Genomic DNA, 21,208 nt, shown 5'->3' on the forward strand with positions numbered 1-21,208 from the left:
AACTCATACGGCCATTTTGATATTTCTTGAAAATCACTGACCAAGTCTCCACAAATCATAGGTGCTTGGTAAGTGGAAATTTTCACCTTTTTCCATCATTCACAAAATGCCGTACTCAACTTATACGGCCATTTTGATATTTCTTGAAAATCACTGACCAAGTCTCCACAAATCATAGGTGCTTGGTAAGTGGAAATTTTCACCTTTTTCCATCATTCACAAAATGCCGTACTCAACTTATACGGCCATTTTGATATTTCATGAAAATCACAGGTGCTTGGTAAGTGGAAATTTTCAACTTTTTCCATCATTCACAAAATGCCGTACTCAACTTATATGGCCATTTTGATATTTCTTGAAAATCACTGACCAAGTCTCCACAAATCATAGGTGCTTGGTAAGTGGAAATTTTCACCTTTTTCCATCATTCACAAAATGCCGTACTCAACTCATACGGCCATTTTGATATTTCTTGAAAATCACTGACCAAGTCTCCACAAATCATAGGTGCTTGGTAAGTGGAAATTTTCACCTTTTTCCATCATTCACAAAATGCCGTACTCAACTCATAGGGCCATTTTGATAATTCTTGAAAATCACTGACCAAGTCTCCACAAATCATAGGTGCTTGGTAAGTGGAAATTTTCACCTTTTTCCATCATTCACAAAATGCCGTACTCAACTCATACGGCCATTTTGATATTTCTTGAAAATCACTGACCAAGTCTCCACAAATCATAGGTGCTTGGTAAGTGGAAATTTTCACCTTTTTCCATCATTCACAAAATGCCGTACTCAACTTATACGGCCATTTTGATATTTCATGAAAATCACAGGTGCTTGGTAAGTGGAAATTTTCAACTTTTTCCATCATTCACAAAATGTTGTACTCAACTTATACGGCCATTTTGATATTTCTTGAAAATCACTGACCAAGTCTCCACAAATCATAGGTGCTTGGTAAGTGGAAATTTTCACCTTTTTCCATCATTCACAAAATGCCGTACCCAACTTATATGGCCATTTTGATATTTCATGAAAATCACAGGTGCTTGGTAAGTGGAAATTTTCAACTTTTTCCATCATTCACAAAATGCCGTACTCAACTTATACGGCCATTTTGATATTTCTTGAAAATCACTGACCAAGTCTCCACAAATCATAGGTGCTTGGTAAGTGGAAATTTTCACCTTTTTCCATCATTCACAAAATGCTGTACTCAACTCATAGGGCCATTTTGATATTTCTTGAATTTCTTGAAAATCACTGACCAAGTCTCCACAAATCATAGGTGCTTGGTAAGTGGAAATTTTCACCTTTTTCCATCATTCACAAAATGCCGTACTCAACTCATAGGGCCATTTTGATATTTCTCGAAAATCACTGACCAAGTCTCCACAAATCATAGGTGCTTGGTAAGTGGAAATTTTCACCTTTTTCCATCATTCACAAAATGCCGTACTCAACTCATACGGCCATTTTGATATTTCTTGAAAATCATAGGTGCTTGGTAAGTGGACATTTTCACCTTTTTCCATCATTCACAAAATGCCGTACTCAACTCATAGGGCCATTTTGATATTTCTTGAAAATCACTGACCAAGTCTCCACAAATCATAGGTGCTTGGTAAGTGGAAATTTTCACCTTTTTCCATCATTCACAAAATGCCGTACTCAACTTATACGGCCATTTTGATATTTCATGAAAATCACAGGTGCTTGGTAAGTGGAAATTTTCAACTTTTTCCATCATTCACAAAATGTTGTACTCAACTTATACGGCCATTTTGATATTTCTTGAAAATCACTGACCAAGTCTCCACAAATCATAGGTGCTTGGTAAGTGGAAATTTTCACCTTTTTCCATCATTCACAAAATGCCGTACTCAACTCATAGGGCCATTTTGATATTTCTTGAAAATCACTGACCAAGTCTCCACAAATCATAGGTGCTTGGTAAGTGGAAATTTTCACCTTTTTCCATCATTCACAAAATGCCGTACTCAACTCATACGGCCATTTTGATATTTCTTGAAAATCACTGACCAAGTCTCCACAAATCATAGGTGCTTGGTAAGTGGAAATTTTCACCTTTTTCCATCATTCACAAAATGCCGTACTCAACTCATATGGCCATTTTGATATTTCTTGAAAATCACTGCCCAAGTCTCCACAAATCATAGGTGCTTGGTAAGTGGAAATTTTCACCTTTTTCCATCATTCACAAAATGCCGTACTCAACTCATAGGGCCATTTTGATATTTCTTGAAAATCACTGACCAAGTCTCCACAAATCATAGGTGCTTGGTAAGTGGAAATTTTCAACTTTTTCCATCATTCACAAAATGTTGTACTCAACTTATACGGCCATTTTGATATTTCTTGAAAATCACTGACCAAGTCTCCACAAATCATAGGTGCTTGGTAAGTGGAAATTTTCACCTTTTTCCATCATTCACAAAATGCCGTACTCAACTCATACGACCATTTTGATATTTCTTGAACATCACTGACCAAGTCTCCACAAATCATAGGTGCTTGGTAAGTGGAAATCTTCACCTTTTTCCATCATTCACAAAATGCCGTACTCAACTCATATGGCCATTTTGATATTTCTTGAAAATCACTGACCAAGTCTCCACAAATCATAGGTGCTTGGTAAGTGGAAATTTTCACCTTTTTCCATCATTCACAAAATGCAGTACTCAACTCATACACCATTTTGATATTTCTTGAAAATCACTGACCAAGTCTCCACAAATCATAGGTGCTTGGTAAGTGGAAATTTTCACCTTTTTCCATCATTCACAAAATGCCGTACTCAACTCATAGGGCCATTTTGATATTTCTTGAAAATCACTGACCAAGTCTCCACAAATCATAGGTGCTTGGTAAGTGGAAATTTTCACCTTTTTCCATCATTCACAAAATACCGTACTCAACTCATAGGGCCATTTTGATATTTCTTGAAAATCACTGACCAAGTCTCCACAAATCATAGGTGCTTGGTAAGTGGAAATTTTCACCTTTTTCCATCATTCACAAAATGCCGTACTCAACTCATACGGCCATTTTGATATTTCTTGAAAATCATAGGTGCTTGGTAAGTGGACATTTTCACCTTTTTCCATCATTCACAAAATGCCGTACTCAACTCATACGGCCATTTTGATATTTCTTGAAAATCACTGACCAAGTCTCCACAAATCATAGGTGCTTGGTAAGTGGAAATTTTCACCTTTTTCCATCATTCACAAAATGCCGTACTCAACTTATACGGCCATTTTGATATTTCTTGAAAATCACTGACCAAGTCTCCACAAATCATAGGTGCTTGGTAAGTGGAAATTTTCACCTTTTTCCATCATTCACAAAATGCCGTACTCAACTTATACGGCCATTTTGATATTTCATGAAAATCACAGGTGCTTGGTAAGTGGAAATTTTCAACTTTTTCCATCATTCACAAAATGCCGTACTCAACTTATATGGCCATTTTGATATTTCTTGAAAATCACTGACCAAGTCTCCACAAATCATAGGTGCTTGGTAAGTGGAAATTTTCACCTTTTTCCATCATTCACAAAATGCCGTACTCAACTCATACGGCCATTTTGATATTTCTTGAAAATCACTGACCAAGTCTCCACAAATCATAGGTGCTTGGTAAGTGGAAATTTTCACCTTTTTCCATCATTCACAAAATGCCGTACTCAACTCATAGGGCCATTTTGATAATTCTTGAAAATCACTGACCAAGTCTCCACAAATCATAGGTGCTTGGTAAGTGGAAATTTTCACCTTTTTCCATCATTCACAAAATGCCGTACTCAACTCATACGGCCATTTTGATATTTCTTGAAAATCACTGACCAAGTCTCCACAAATCATAGGTGCTTGGTAAGTGGAAATTTTCACCTTTTTCCATCATTCACAAAATGCCGTACTCAACTTATACGGCCATTTTGATATTTCATGAAAATCACAGGTGCTTGGTAAGTGGAAATTTTCAACTTTTTCCATCATTCACAAAATGTTGTACTCAACTTATACGGCCATTTTGATATTTCTTGAAAATCACTGACCAAGTCTCCACAAATCATAGGTGCTTGGTAAGTGGAAATTTTCACCTTTTTCCATCATTCACAAAATGCCGTACCCAACTTATATGGCCATTTTGATATTTCATGAAAATCACAGGTGCTTGGTAAGTGGAAATTTTCAACTTTTTCCATCATTCACAAAATGCCGTACTCAACTTATACGGCCATTTTGATATTTCTTGAAAATCACTGACCAAGTCTCCACAAATCATAGGTGCTTGGTAAGTGGAAATTTTCACCTTTTTCCATCATTCACAAAATGCTGTACTCAACTCATAGGGCCATTTTGATATTTCTTGAATTTCTTGAAAATCACTGACCAAGTCTCCACAAATCATAGGTGCTTGGTAAGTGGAAATTTTCACCTTTTTCCATCATTCACAAAATGCCGTACTCAACTCATAGGGCCATTTTGATATTTCTCGAAAATCACTGACCAAGTCTCCACAAATCATAGGTGCTTGGTAAGTGGAAATTTTCACCTTTTTCCATCATTCACAAAATGCCGTACTCAACTCATACGGCCATTTTGATATTTCTTGAAAATCACTGACCAAGTCTCCACAAATCATAGGTGCTTGGTAAGTGGAAATTTTCACCTTTTTCCATCATTCACAAAATGCCGTACTCAACTCATACGGCCATTTTGATATTTCTTGAAAATCATAGGTGCTTGGTAAGTGGACATTTTCACCTTTTTCCATCATTCACAAAATGCCGTACTCAACTCATAGGGCCATTTTGATATTTCTTGAAAATCACTGACCAAGTCTCCACAAATCATAGGTGCTTGGTAAGTGGAAATTTTCACCTTTTTCCATCATTCACAAAATGCTGTACTCAACTTATACGGCCATTTTGATATTTCATGAAAATCACAGGTGCTTGGTAAGTGGAAATTTTCAACTTTTTCCATCATTCACAAAATGTTGTACTCAACTTATACGGCCATTTTGATATTTCTTGAAAATCACTGACCAAGTCTCCACAAATCATAGGTGCTTGGTAAGTGGAAATTTTCACCTTTTTCCATCATTCACAAAATGCCGTACTCAACTCATACGGCCATTTTGATATTTCTTGAACATCACTGACCAAGTCTCCACAAATCATAGGTGCTTGGTAAGTGGAAATCTTCACCTTTTTCCATCATTCACAAAATGCCGTACTCAACTCATATGGCCATTTTGATATTTCTTGAAAATCACTGACCAAGTCTCCACAAATCATAGGTGCTTGGTAAGTGGAAATTTTCACCTTTTTCCATCATTCACAAAATGCAGTACTCAACTCATACACCATTTTGATATTTCTTGAAAATCACTGACCAAGTCTCCACAAATCATAGGTGCTTGGTAAGTGGAAATTTTCACCTTTTTCCATCATTCACAAAATGCTGTACTCAACTCATAGGGCCATTTTGATATTTCTTGAATTTCTTGAAAATCACTGACCAAGTCTCCACAAATCATAGGTGCTTGGTAAGTGGAAATTTTCACCTTTTTCCATCATTCACAAAATGCCGTACTCAACTCATAGGGCCATTTTGATATTTCTCGAAAATCACTGACCAAGTCTCCACAAATCATAGGTGCTTGGTAAGTGGAAATTTTCACCTTTTTCCATCATTCACAAAATGCCGTACTCAACTCATACGGCCATTTTGATATTTCTTGAAAATCACTGACCAAGTCTCCACAAATCATAGGTGCTTGGTAAGTGGAAATTTTCACCTTTTTCCATCATTCACAAAATGCCGTACTCAACTCATACGGCCATTTTGATATTTCTTGAAAATCATAGGTGCTTGGTAAGTGGACATTTTCACCTTTTTCCATCATTCACAAAATGCCGTACTCAACTCATAGGGCCATTTTGATATTTCTTGAAAATCACTGACCAAGTCTCCACAAATCATAGGTGCTTGGTAAGTGGAAATTTTCACCTTTTTCCATCATTCACAAAATGCTGTACTCAACTTATACGGCCATTTTGATATTTCATGAAAATCACAGGTGCTTGGTAAGTGGAAATTTTCAACTTTTTCCATCATTCACAAAATGTTGTACTCAACTTATACGGCCATTTTGATATTTCTTGAAAATCACTGACCAAGTCTCCACAAATCATAGGTGCTTGGTAAGTGGAAATTTTCACCTTTTTCCATCATTCACAAAATGCCGTACTCAACTCATACGGCCATTTTGATATTTCTTGAAAATCACTGACCAAGTCTCCACAAATCATAGGTGCTTGGTAAGTGGAAATCTTCACCTTTTTCCATCATTCACAAAATGCCGTACTCAACTCATATGGCCATTTTGATATTTCTTGAAAATCACTGACCAAGTCTCCACAAATCATAGGTGCTTGGTAAGTGGAAATTTTCACCTTTTTCCATCATTCACAAAATGCAGTACTCAACTCATACACCATTTTGATATTTCTTGAAAATCACTGACCAAGTCTCCACAAATCATAGGTGCTTGGTAAGTGGAAATTTTCACCTTTTTCCATCATTCACAAAATGCCGTACTCAACTCATAGGGCCATTTTGATATTTCTTGAAAATCACTGACCAAGTCTCCACAAATCATAGGTGCTTGGTAAGTGGAAATTTTCACCTTTTTCCATCATTCACAAAATGCCGTACTCAACTCATACGGCCATTTTGATATTTCTTGAAAATCATAGGCGCTTGGTAAGTGGACATCTTCACCTTTTTCCATCATTCACAAAATGCCGTACTCAACTCATACGGCCATTTTGATATTTCTTGAAAATCACTGACCAAGTCTCCACAAATCATAGGTGCTTGGTAAGTGGAAATTTTCACCTTTTTCCATCATTCACAAAATGCCGTACTCAACTTATACGGCCATTTTGATATTTCTTGAAAATCACTGACCAAGTCTCCACAAATCATAGGTGCTTGGTAAGTGGAAATTTTCACCTTTTTCCATCATTCACAAAATGCCGTACTCAACTTATACGGCCATTTTGATATTTCATGAAAATCACAGGTGCTTGGTAAGTGGAAATTTTCAACTTTTTCCATCATTCACAAAATGCCGTACTCAACTTATATGGCCATTTTGATATTTCTTGAAAATCACTGACCAAGTCTCCACAAATCATAGGTGCTTGGTAAGTGGAAATTTTCACCTTTTTCCATCATTCACAAAATGCCGTACTCAACTCATACGGCCATTTTGATATTTCTTGAAAATCACTGACCAAGTCTCCACAAATCATAGGTGCTTGGTAAGTGGAAATTTTCACCTTTTTCCATCATTCACAAAATGCCGTACTCAACTCATACGGCCATTTTGATATTTCTTGAAAATCACTGACCAAGTCTCCACAAATCATAGGTGCTTGGTAAGTGGAAATTTTCACCTTTTTCCATCATTCACAAAATGCCGTACTCAACTCATAGGGCCATTTTGATAATTCTTGAAAATCACTGACCAAGTCTCCACAAATCATAGGTGCTTGGTAAGTGGAAATTTTCACCTTTTTCCATCATTCACAAAATGCCGTACTCAACTCATACGGCCATTTTGATATTTCTTGAAAATCACTGACCAAGTCTCCACAAATCATAGGTGCTTGGTAAGTGGAAATTTTCACCTTTTTCCATCATTCACAAAATGCCGTACTCAACTTATACGGCCATTTTGATATTTCATGAAAATCACAGGTGCTTGGTAAGTGGAAATTTTCAACTTTTTCCATCATTCACAAAATGTTGTACTCAACTTATACGGCCATTTTGATATTTCTTGAAAATCACTGACCAAGTCTCCACAAATCATAGGTGCTTGGTAAGTGGAAATTTTCACCTTTTTCCATCATTCACAAAATGCCGTACCCAACTTATATGGCCATTTTGATATTTCATGAAAATCACAGGTGCTTGGTAAGTGGAAATTTTCAACTTTTTCCATCATTCACAAAATGCCGTACTCAACTTATACGGCCATTTTGATATTTCTTGAAAATCACTGACCAAGTCTCCACAAATCATAGGTGCTTGGTAAGTGGAAATTTTCACCTTTTTCCATCATTCACAAAATGCTGTACTCAACTCATAGGGCCATTTTGATATTTCTTGAATTTCTTGAAAATCACTGACCAAGTCTCCACAAATCATAGGTGCTTGGTAAGTGGAAATTTTCACCTTTTTCCATCATTCACAAAATGCCGTACTCAACTCATAGGGCCATTTTGATATTTCTCGAAAATCACTGACCAAGTCTCCACAAATCATAGGTGCTTGGTAAGTGGAAATTTTCACCTTTTTCCATCATTCACAAAATGCCGTACTCAACTCATACGGCCATTTTGATATTTCTTGAAAATCACTGACCAAGTCTCCACAAATCATAGGTGCTTGGTAAGTGGAAATTTTCACCTTTTTCCATCATTCACAAAATGCCGTACTCAACTCATACGGCCATTTTGATATTTCTTGAAAATCATAGGTGCTTGGTAAGTGGACATTTTCACCTTTTTCCATCATTCACAAAATGCCGTACTCAACTCATAGGGCCATTTTGATATTTCTTGAAAATCACTGACCAAGTCTCCACAAATCATAGGTGCTTGGTAAGTGGAAATTTTCACCTTTTTCCATCATTCACAAAATGCTGTACTCAACTTATACGGCCATTTTGATATTTCATGAAAATCACAGGTGCTTGGTAAGTGGAAATTTTCAACTTTTTCCATCATTCACAAAATGTTGTACTCAACTTATACGGCCATTTTGATATTTCTTGAAAATCACTGACCAAGTCTCCACAAATCATAGGTGCTTGGTAAGTGGAAATTTTCACCTTTTTCCATCATTCACAAAATGCCGTACTCAACTCATACGGCCATTTTGATATTTCTTGAACATCACTGACCAAGTCTCCACAAATCATAGGTGCTTGGTAAGTGGAAATCTTCACCTTTTTCCATCATTCACAAAATGCCGTACTCAACTCATATGGCCATTTTGATATTTCTTGAAAATCACTGACCAAGTCTCCACAAATCATAGGTGCTTGGTAAGTGGAAATTTTCACCTTTTTCCATCATTCACAAAATGCAGTACTCAACTCATACACCATTTTGATATTTCTTGAAAATCACTGACCAAGTCTCCACAAATCATAGGTGCTTGGTAAGTGGAAATTTTCACCTTTTTCCATCATTCACAAAATGCTGTACTCAACTCATAGGGCCATTTTGATATTTCTTGAATTTCTTGAAAATCACTGACCAAGTCTCCACAAATCATAGGTGCTTGGTAAGTGGAAATTTTCACCTTTTTCCATCATTCACAAAATGCCGTACTCAACTCATAGGGCCATTTTGATATTTCTCGAAAATCACTGACCAAGTCTCCACAAATCATAGGTGCTTGGTAAGTGGAAATTTTCACCTTTTTCCATCATTCACAAAATGCCGTACTCAACTCATACGGCCATTTTGATATTTCTTGAAAATCACTGACCAAGTCTCCACAAATCATAGGTGCTTGGTAAGTGGAAATTTTCACCTTTTTCCATCATTCACAAAATGCCGTACTCAACTCATACGGCCATTTTGATATTTCTTGAAAATCATAGGTGCTTGGTAAGTGGACATTTTCACCTTTTTCCATCATTCACAAAATGCCGTACCCAACTCATAGGGCCATTTTGATATTTCTTGAAAATCACTGACCAAGTCTCCACAAATCATAGGTGCTTGGTAAGTGGAAATTTTCACCTTTTTCCATCATTCACAAAATGCTGTACTCAACTTATACGGCCATTTTGATATTTCATGAAAATCACAGGTGCTTGGTAAGTGGAAATTTTCAACTTTTTCCATCATTCACAAAATGTTGTACTCAACTTATACGGCCATTTTGATATTTCTTGAAAATCACTGACCAAGTCTCCACAAATCATAGGTGCTTGGTAAGTGGAAATTTTCACCTTTTTCCATCATTCACAAAATGCCGTACTCAACTCATACGGCCATTTTGATATTTCTTGAAAATCACTGACCAAGTCTCCACAAATCATAGGTGCTTGGTAAGTGGAAATCTTCACCTTTTTCCATCATTCACAAAATGCCGTACTCAACTCATATGGCCATTTTGATATTTCTTGAAAATCACTGACCAAGTCTCCACAAATCATAGGTGCTTGGTAAGTGGAAATTTTCACCTTTTTCCATCATTCACAAAATGCAGTACTCAACTCATACACCATTTTGATATTTCTTGAAAATCACTGACCAAGTCTCCACAAATCATAGGTGCTTGGTAAGTGGAAATTTTCACCTTTTTCCATCATTCACAAAATGCCGTACTCAACTCATAGGGCCATTTTGATATTTCTTGAAAATCACTGACCAAGTCTCCACAAATCATAGGTGCTTGGTAAGTGGAAATTTTCACCTTTTTCCATCATTCACAAAATGCCGTACTCAACTCATACGGCCATTTTGATATTTCTTGAAAATCATAGGCGCTTGGTAAGTGGACATCTTCACCTTTTTCCATCATTCACAAAATGCCGTACTCAACTCATACGGCCATTTTGATATTTCTTGAAAATCACTGACCAAGTCTCCACAAATCATAGGTGCTTGGTAAGTGGAAATTTTCACCTTTTTCCATCATTCACAAAATGCCGTACTCAACTTATACGGCCATTTTGATATTTCTTGAAAATCACTGACCAAGTCTCCACAAATCATAGGTGCTTGGTAAGTGGAAATTTTCACCTTTTTCCATCATTCACAAAATGCCGTACTCAACTTATACGGCCATTTTGATATTTCATGAAAATCACAGGTGCTTGGTAAGTGGAAATTTTCAACTTTTTCCATCATTCACAAAATGCCGTACTCAACTTATATGGCCATTTTGATATTTCTTGAAAATCACTGACCAAGTCTCCACAAATCATAGGTGCTTGGTAAGTGGAAATTTTCACCTTTTTCCATCATTCACAAAATGCCGTACTCAACTCATACGGCCATTTTGATATTTCTTGAAAATCACTGACCAAGTCTCCACAAATGATAGGTGCTTGGTAAGTGGAAATTTTCACCTTTTTCCATCATTCACAAAATGCCGTACTCAACTCATAGGGCCATTTTGATATTTCTTGAAAATCACTGACCAAGTCTCCACAAATCATAGGTGCTTGGTAAGTGGAAATTTTCACCTTTTTCCATCATTCACAAAATGCCGTACTCAACTCATACGGCCATTTTGATATTTCTTGAAAATCACTGACCAAGTCTCCACAAATCATAGGTGCTTGGTAAGTGGAAATTTTCACCTTTTTCCATCATTCACAAAATGCCGTACTCAACTTATACGGCCATTTTGATATTTCATGAAAATCACAGGTGCTTGGTAAGTGGAAATTTTCAACTTTTTCCATCATTCACAAAATGTTGTACTCAACTTATACGGCCATTTTGATATTTCTTGAAAATCACTGACCAAGTCTCCACAAATCATAGGTGCTTGGTAAGTGGAAATTTTCACCTTTTTCCATCATTCACAAAATGCCGTACTCAACTTATACGGCCATTTTGATATTTCATGAAAATCACAGGTGCTTGGTAAGTGGAAATTTTCAACTTTTTCCATCATTCACAAAATGCCGTACTCAACTTATATGGCCATTTTGATATTTCTTGAAAATCACTGACCAAGTCTCCACAAATCATAGGTGCTTGGTAAGTGGAAATTTTCACCTTTTTCCATCATTCACAAAATGCCGTACTCAACTCATATGGCCATTTTGATATTTCTTGAAAATCACTGACCAAGTCTCCACAAATCATAGGTGCTTGGTAAGTGGAAATTTTCACCTTTTTCCATCATTCACAAAATGCCGTACTCAACTCATAGGGCCATTTTGATATTTCTTGAAAATCACTGACCAAGTCTCCACAAATCATAGGTGCTTGGTAAGTGGAAATTTTCACCTTTTTCCATCATTCACAAAATGCAGTACTCAACTCATACACCATTTTGATATTTCTTGAAAATCACTGACCAAGTCTCCACAAATCATAGGTGCTTGGTAAGTGGAAATTTTCACCTTTTTCCATCATTCACAAAATGCCGTACTCAACTTATACGGCCATTTTGATATTTCTTGAAAATCACTGACCAAGTCTCCACAAATCATAGGTGCTTGGTAAGTGGAAATTTTCACCTTTTTCCATCATTCACAAAATGCCGTACTCAACTTATACGGCCATTTTGATATTTCTTGAAAATCACTGACCAAGTCTCCACAAATCATAGGTGCTTGGTAAGTGGAAATTTTCACCTTTTTCCATCATTCACAAAATGCCGTACTCAACTCATAGGGCCATTTTGATATTTCTTGAAAATCACTGACCAAGTCTCCACAAATCATAGGTGCTTGGTAAGTGGAAATTTTCACCTTTTTCCATCATTCACAAAATGCCGTACTCAACTCATACAGCCATTTTGATATTTCTTGAAAATCACTGACCAAGTCTCCACAAATCATAGGTGCTTGGTAAGTGGAAATTTTCACCTTTTTCCATCATTCACAAAATGCCGTACTCAACTTATACGGCCATTTTGATATTTCTTGAAAATCACTGACCAAGTCTCCACAAATCATAGGTGCTTGGTAAGTGGAAATTTTCACCTTTTTCCATCATTCACAAAATGCCGTACTCAACTTATACGGCCATTTTGATATTTCTTGAAAATCACTGACCAAGTCTCCACAAATCATAGGTGCTTGGTAAGTGGAAATTTTCACCTTTTTCCATCATTCACAAAATGCCGTACTCAACTCATACGGCCATTTTGATATTTCTTGAAAATCACTGACCAAGTCTCCACAAATCATAGGTGCTTGGTAAGTGGAAATTTTCACCTTTTTCCATCATTCACAAAATGCCGTACTCAACTCATAGGGCCATTTTGATATTTCTTGAAAATCACTGACCAAGTCTCCACAAATCATAGGTGCTTGGTAAGTGGAAATTTTCACCTTTTTCCATCATTCACAAAATGCCGTACTCAACTCATACAGCCATTTTGATATTTCTTGAAAATCACTGACCAAGTCTCCACAAATCATAGGTGCTTGGTAAGTGGAAATTTTCACCTTTTTCCATCATTCACAAAATGCAGTACTCAACTCATACACCATTTTGATATTTCTTGAAAATCACTGACCAAGTCTCCACAAATCATAGGTGCTTGGTAAGTGGAAATTTTCACCTTTTTCCATCATTCACAAAATGCCGTACTCAACTTATACGGCCATTTTGATATTTCTTGAAAATCACTGACCAAGTCTCCACAAATCATAGGTGCTTGGTAAGTGGAAATTTTCACCTTTTTCCATCATTCACAAAATGCCGTACTCAACTTATACGGCCATTTTGATATTTCATGAAAATCACAGGTGCTTGGTAAGTGGAAATTTTCAACTTTTTCCATCATTCACAAAATGCCGTACTCAACTTATATGGCCATTTTGATATTTCTTGAAAATCACTGACCAAGTCTCCACAAATCATAGGTGCTTGGTAAGTGGAAATTTTCACCTTTTTCCATCATTCACAAAATGCTGTACTCAACTCATAGGGCCATTTTGATATTTCTTGAATTTCTTGTAAATCACTGACCAAGTCTCCACAAATCATAGGAGCTTGGTAAGTGGAAATTTTCACCTTTTTCCATCATTCACAAAATGCCGTACTCAACTCATAGGGCCATTTTGATATTTCTTGAAAATCACTGACCAAGTCTCCACAAATCATAGGTGCTTGGTAAGTGGAAATTTTCACCTTTTTCCATCATTCACAAAATGCCGTACTCAACTCATACGGCCATTTTGATATTTCTTGAAAATCACTGACCAAGTCTCCACAAATCATAGGTGCTTGGTAAGTGGAAATTTTCACCTTTTTCCATCATTCACAAAATGCCGTACTCAACTCATACGGCCATTTTGATATTTCTTGAAAATCATAGGTGCTTGGTAAGTGGACATTTTCACCTTTTTCCATCATTCACAAAATGCCGTACTCAACTCATAGGGCCATTTTGATATTTCTTGAAAATCACTGACCAAGTCTCCACAAATCATAGGTGCTTGGTAAGTGGAAATTTTCACCTTTTTCCATCATTCACAAAATGCCGTACTCAACTTATACGGCCATTTTGATATTTCATGAAAATCACAGGTGCTTGGTAAGTGGAAATTTTCAACTTTTTCCATCATTCACAAAATGTTGTACTCAACTTATACGGCCATTTTGATATTTCTTGAAAATCACTGACCAAGTCTCCACAAATCATAGGTGCTTGGTAAGTGGAAATTTTCACCTTTTTCCATCATTCACAAAATGCCGTACTCAACTCATATGGCCATTTTGATATTTCTTGAAAATCACTGACCAAGTCTCCACAAATCATAGGTGCTTGGTAAGTGGAAATTTTCACCTTTTTCCATCATTCACAAAATGCCGTACTCAACTCATACCGCCATTTTGATATTTCTTGAAAATCACTGACCAAGTCTCCACAAATCATAGGTGCTTGGTAAGTGGAAATTTTCACCTTTTTCCATCATTCACAAAATGCCGTACTCAACTCATAGGGCCATTTTGATATTTCTTGAAAATCACTGACCAAGTCTCCACAAATCATAGGTGCTTGGTAAGTGGAAATTTTCACCTTTTTCCATCATTCACAAAATACCGTACTCAACTCATACGGCCATTTTGATATTTCTTGAAAATCATAGGTGCTTGGTAAGTGGAAATTTTCACCTTTTTCCATCATTCACAAAATGCCGTACTCAACTCATACGGCCATTTTGATATTTCTTGAAAATCACTGACCAAGTCTCCACAAATCATAGGTGCTTGGTAAGTGGAAATTTTCACCTTTTTCCATCATTCACAAAATGCCGTACTCAACTCATATGGCCATTTTGATATTTCTTGAAAATCACTGACCAAGTCTCCACAAATCATAGGTGCTTGGTAAGTGGAAATTTTCACCTTTTTCCATCATTCACAAAATGCCGTACTCAACTCATAGGGCCATTTTGATATTTCTTGAAAATCACTGACCAAGTCTCCACAAATCATAGGTGCTTGGTAAGTGGAAATTTTCACCTTTTTCCATCATTCACAAAATGCCGTACTCAACTTATACGGCCATTTTGATATTTCATGAAAATCACAGGTGCTTGGTAAGTGGAAATTTTCAACTTTTTCCATCATTCACAAAATGTTGTACTCAACTTATACGGCCATTTTGATATTTCTTGAAAATCACTGACCAAGTCTCCACAAATCATAGGTGCTTGGTAAGTGGAAATTTTCACCTTTTTCCATCATTCACAAAATGCCATACTCAACTTATACGGCCATTTTGATATTTCATGAAAATCACAGGTGCTTGGTAAGTGGAAATTTTCAACTTTTTCCATCATTCACAAAATGCCGTACTCAACTTATATGGCCATTTTGATATTTCTTGAAAATCACTGACCAAGTCTCCACAAATCATAGGTGCTTGGTAAGTGGAAATTTTCACCTTTTTCCATCATTCACAAAATGCTGTACTCAACTCATAGGGCCATTTTGATATTTCTTGAATTTCTTGAAAATCACTGACCAAGTCTCCACAAATCATAGGTGCTTGGTAAGTGGAAATTTTCACCTTTTTCCATCATTCACATAATGCCGTACTCAACTCATAGGGCCATTTTGATATTTCTCGAAAATCACTGACCAAGTCTCCACAAATCATAGGTGCTTGGTAAGTGGAAATTTTCACCTTTTTCCATCATTCACAAAATGCCGTACTCAACTCATACGGCCATTTTGATATTTCTTGAAAATCACTGACCAAGTCTCCACAAATCATAGGTGCTTGGTAAGTGGAAATTTTCACCTTTTTCCATCATTCACAAAATGCCGTACTCAACTCATACGGCCATTTTGATATTTCTTGAAAATCATAGGTGCTTGGTAAGTGGACATTTTCACCTTTTTCCATCATTCACAAAATGCCGTACTCAACTCATAGGGCCATTTTGATATTTCTTGAAAATCACTGACCAAGTCTCCACAAATCATAGGTGCTTGGTAAGTGGAAATTTTCACCTTTTTCCATCATTCACAAAATGCCGTACTCAACTTATACGGCCATTTTGATATTTCATGAAAATCACAGGTGCTTGGTAAGTGGAAATTTTCAACTTTTTCCATCATTCACAAAATGTTGTACTCAACTTATACGGCCATTTTGATATTTCTTGAAAATCACTGACCAAGTCTCCACAAATCATAGGTGCTTGGTAAGTGGAAATTTTCACCTTTTTCCATCATTCACAAAATGCCGTACTCAACTCATACGGCCATTTTGATATTTCTTGAAAATCATAGGTGCTTGGTAAGTGGACATTTTCACCTTTTTCCATCATTCACAAAATGCCGTACTCAACTCATAGGGCCATTTTGATATTTCTTGAAAATCACTGACCAAGTCTCCACAAATCATAGGTGCTTGGTAAGTGGAAATTTTCACCTTTTTCCATCATTCACAAAATGCCGTACTCAACTTATACGGCCATTTTGATATTTCATGAAAATCACAGGTGCTTGGTAAGTGGAAATTTTCAACTTTTTCCATCATTCACAAAATGTTGTACTCAACTTATACGGCCATTTTGATATTTCTTGAAAATCACTGACCAAGTCTCCACAAATCATAGGTGCTTGGTAAGTGGAAATTTTCACCTTTTTCCATCATTCACAAAATGCCGTACTCAACTCATACGGCCATTTTGATATTTCTTGAAAATCACTGACCAAGTCTCCACAAATCATAGGTGCTTGGTAAGTGGAAATTTTCACCTTTTTCCATCATTCACAAAATGCCGTACTCAACTCATAGGGCCATTTTGATATTTCTTGAAAATCACTGACCAAGTCTCCACAAATCATAGGTGCTTGGTAAGTGGAAATTTTCACCTTTTTCCATCATTCACAAAATACCGTACTCAACTCATACGGCCATTTTGATATTTCTTGAAAATCATAGGTGCTTGGTAAGTGGAAATTTTCACCTTTTTCCATCATTCACAAAATGCCGTACTCAACTCATACGGCCATTTTGATATTTCTTGAAAATCACTGACCAAGTCTCCACAAATCATAGGTGCTTGGTAAGTGGAAATTTTCACCTTTTTCCATCATTCACAAAATGCCGTACTCAACTCATATGGCCATTTTGATATTTCTTGAAAATCACTGACCAAGTCTCCACAAATCATAGGTGCTTGGTAAGTGGAAATTTTCACCTTTTTCCATCATTCACAAAATGCCGTACTCAACTCATAGGGCCATTTTGATATTTCTTGAAAATCACTGACCAAGTCTCCACAAATCATAGGTGCTTGGTAAGTGGAAATTTTCACCTTTTTCCATCATTCACAAAATGCCGTACTCAACTTATACGGCCATTTTGATATTTCTTGAAAATCACTGACCAAGTCTCCACAAATCATAGGTGCTTGGTAAGTGGAAATTTTCACCTTTTTCCATCATTCACAAAATGCCGTACTCAACTTATACGGCCATTTTGATATTTCATGAAAATCACAGGTGCTTGGTAAGTGGAAATTTTCAACTTTTTCCATCATTCACAAAATGCCGTACTCAACTTATATGGCCATTTTGATATTTCTTGAAAATCACTGACCAAGTCTCCACAAATCATAGGTGCTTGGTAAGTGGAAATTTTCACCTTTTTCCATCATTCACAAAATGCTGTACTCAACTCATAGGGCCATTTTGATATTTCATGAAAATCACAGGTGCTTGGTAAGTGGAAATTTTCAACTTTTTCCATCATTCACAAAATGTTGTACTCAACTTATACGGCCATTTTGATATTTCTTGAAAATCACTGACCAAGTCTCCACAAATCATAGGTGCTTGGTAAGTGGAAATTTTCACCTTTTTCCATCATTCACAAAATGCCGTACTCAACTCATATGGCCATTTTGATATTTCTTGAAAATCACTGACCAAGTCTCCACAAATCATAGGTGCTTGGTAAGTGGAAATTTTCACCTTTTTCCATCATTCACAAAATGCCGTACTCAACTCATACGGCCATTTTGATATTTCTTGAAAATCACTGACCAAGTCTCCACAAATCATAGGTGCTTGGTAAGTGGAAATTTTCACCTTTTTCCATCATTCACAAAATGCCGTACTCAACTCATACGGCCATTTTGATATTTCTTGAAAATCACTGACCAAGTCTCCACAAATCATAGGTGCTTGGTAAGTGGAAATTTTCACCTTTTTCCATCATTCACAAAATGCCGTACTCAACTCATAGGGCCATTTTGATATTTCTTGAAAATCACTGACCAAGTCTCCACAAATCATAGGTGCTTGGTAAGTGGAAATTTTCACCTTTTTCCATCATTCACAAAATACCGTACTCAACTCATACGGCCATTTTGATATTTCTTGAAAATCATAGGTGCTTGGTAAGTGGAAATTTTCACCTTTTTCCATCATTCACAAAATGCCGTACTCAACTCATACGGCCATTTTGATATTTCTTGAAAATCACTGACCAAGTCTCCACAAATCATAGGTGCTTGGTAAGTGGAAATTTTCACCTTTTTCCATCATTCACAAAATGCCGTACTCAACTCATATGGCCATTTTGATATTTCTTGAAAATCACTGACCAAGTCTCCACAAATCATAGGTGCTTGGTAAGTGGAAATTTTCACCTTTTTCCATCATTCACAAAATGCCGTACTCAACTCATAGGGCCATTTTGATATTTCTTGAAAATCACTGACCAAGTCTCCACAAATCATAGGTGCTTGGTAAGTGGAAATTTTCACCTTTTTCCATCATTCACAAAATGCCGTACTCAACTTATACGGCCATTTTGATATTTCTTGAAAATCACTGACCAAGTCTCCACAAATCATAGGTGCTTGGTAAGTGGAAATTTTCACCTTTTTCCATCATTCACAAAATGCCGTACTCAACTTATACGGCCATTTTGATATTTCATGAAAATCACAGGTGCTTGGTAAGTGGAAATTTTCAACTTTTTCCATCATTCACAAAATGCCGTACTCAACTTATATGGCCATTTTGATATTTCTTGAAAATCACTGACCAAGTCTCCACAAATCATAGGTGCTTGGTAAGTGGAAATTTTCACCTTTTTCCATCATTCACAAAATGCTGTACTCAACTCATAGGGCCATTTTGATATTTCATGAAAATCACAGGTGCTTGGTAAGTGGAAATTTTCAACTTTTTCCATCATTCACAAAATGTTGTACTCAACTTATACGGCCATTTTGATATTTCTTGAAAATCACTGACCAAGTCTCCACAAATCATAGGTGCTTGGTAAGTGGAAATTTTCACCTTTTTCCATCATTCACAAAATGCCGTACTCAACTCATATGGCCATTTTGATATTTCTTGAAAATCACTGACCAAGTCTCCACAAATCATAGGTGCTTGGTAAGTGGAAATTTTCACCTTTTTCCATCATTCACAAAATGCCGTACTCAACTCATACGGCCATTTTGATATTTCTTGAAAATCACTGACCAAGTCTCCACAAATCATAGGTGCTTGGTAAGTGGAAATTTTCACCTTTTTCCATCATTCACAAAATGCCGTACTCAACTCATAGGGCCATTTTGATATTTCTTGAAAATCACTGGCCCAGTCTCCACAAATCATAGGTGCTTGGTAAGTGGAAATTTTCACCTTTTTCCATCATTCACAAAATGTTGTACTCAACTTATACGGCCATTTTGATATTTCTTGAAAATCACTGACCAAGTCTCCACAAATCATAGGTGCTTGGTAAGTGGAAATTTTCACCTTTTTCCATCATTCACAAAATGCCGTACTCAACTCATATGGCCATTTTGATATTTCTTGAAAATCACTGACCAAGTCTCCACAAATCATAGGTGCTTGGTAAGTGGAAATTTTCACCTTTTTCCATCATTCACAAAATGCCGTACTCAACTCATACGGCCATTTTGATATTTCTTGAAAATCACTGACCAAGTCTCCACAAATCATAGGTGCTTGGTAAGTGGAAATTTTCACCTTTTTCCATCATTCACAAAATGCCGTACTCAACTCATAGGGCCATTTTGATATTTCTTGAAAATCACTGACCAAGTCTCCACAAATCATAGGTGCTTGGTAAGTGGAAATTTTCACCTTTTTCCATCATTCACAAAATACCGTACTCAACTCATACGGCCATTTTGATATTTCTTGAAAATCATAGGTGCTTGGTAAGTGGAAATTTTCACCTTTTTCCATCATTCACAAAATGCCGTACTCAACTCATACGGCCATTTTGATATTTCTTGAAAATCACTGACCAAGTCTCCACAAATCATAGGTGCTTGGTAAGTGGAAATTTTCACCTTTTTCCATCATTCACAAAATGCCGTACTCAACTCATATGGCCATTTTGATATTTCTTGAAAATCACTGACCAAGTCTCCACAAATCATAGGTGCTTGGTAAGTGGAAATTTTCACCTTTTTCCATCATTCACAAAATGCCGTACTCAACTCATAGGGCCATTTTGATATTTCTTGAAAATCACTGACCAAGTCTCCACAAATCATAGGTGCTTGGTAAGTGGAAATTTTCACCTTTTTCCATCATTCACAAAATGCCGTACTCAACTTATACGGCCATTTTGATATTTCTTGAAAATCACTGACCAAGTCTCCACAAATCATAGGTGCTTGGTAAGTGGAAATTTTCACCTTTTTCCATCATTCACAAAATGCCGTACTCAACTTATACGGCCATTTTGATATTTCATGAAAATCACAGGTGCTTGGTAAGTGGAAATTTTCAACTTTTTCCATCATTCACAAAATGCCGTACTCAACTTATATGGCCATTTTGATATTTCTTGAAAATCACTGACCAAGTCTCCACAAATCATAGGTGCTTGGTAAGTGGAAATTTTCACCTTTTTCCATCATTCA

This window comes from Planococcus citri, chromosome 1, assembly GCF_950023065.1.
Source record: "Planococcus citri chromosome 1, ihPlaCitr1.1, whole genome shotgun sequence".
Lineage (NCBI taxonomy): Eukaryota > Metazoa > Arthropoda > Insecta > Hemiptera > Pseudococcidae > Planococcus > Planococcus citri.